Consider the following 1,067-nt stretch of genomic DNA (forward strand, 5'->3'; position numbering starts at 1 on the left):
AGACAGACAAACAGACACAACAGCACCATGAAACACACACACACACACGCACACACACACACACACACACACACACACACACACACACACACACACACACACACACACACACACACACACACACACACACACACACACACACACACACACACACACACACACACACACACACACACACACACACACACACACACACACACACACACACACACACTGTACAGAGGACAGAATCATAGTAAAGAACATCTAGGATCAATAGCTTTCTGGGCCTGTAGCCAGAAACACTTGTATTCTCACAGTAGCCTACACTCAGTCGCTCTGTCACTTTACTCATGTTAACAGAAAGATTTACAGTACTTGGTTACGCTGCATTTTCTTATTAGGCAGAAGGGTCTCTCACTCACAGCATCAAACTATTTCCGCTACCTTTTCTGACTTCCGATTCTGCATCCCCTCCCTAGAAAATCCTCACGGAATCTCATCGCCTGCTCGTTTGAAATGAGAACAAAGGCATCAGCACTTTTAACAAACGTGTGCGTGTGATGTTTTTTTCTTTCTTTTTCTAGTTTTTTTCCTACTCACTGTATGTCTGTACCAGAGAGACGCCTGATAGATGCTGTTGAGAGGACCGTAGCAGAAAAAGGTTCAAACAGCAAGATTGAAAAAGCTTTTTTTTGTTGCTTGTGAGGATAATGATGTGGCCTCTGTCGCAGAGAAAGAGCAGAGACGGTAGACTTTCAGCAAAGGAAACATGTCTCTGGTTTATTGCTGCCTGCAGGCATGTGGAATTAGAGAGGCCATACTGTAGAATGATCTACACTTTCTCTGTGCCGGCAAATGGAAAACAACAACAACAGAAATAACCCGGTTGACATGAATATATTTAGAGGATGGTATTTATCCAGTCCCCAAACAGATAAAGCCACCATCCAACTTCACAGAATTTGAGATCTGTGGACTGTGGTAGTAGCAGTAAATCTCTAGAGCATTGTCTTTGGGAAGAATGATAGGTTCCTACATTTCATCTTTTGAAATTAGGAATGCATTATTCCGGATTGATAATGGAC

The sequence above is a fragment of the Gymnoscopelus braueri genome, assembly GCF_963280865.1.
Source record: "Gymnoscopelus braueri genome assembly, chromosome: 17".
NCBI lineage: Eukaryota > Metazoa > Chordata > Actinopteri > Myctophiformes > Myctophidae > Gymnoscopelus > Gymnoscopelus braueri.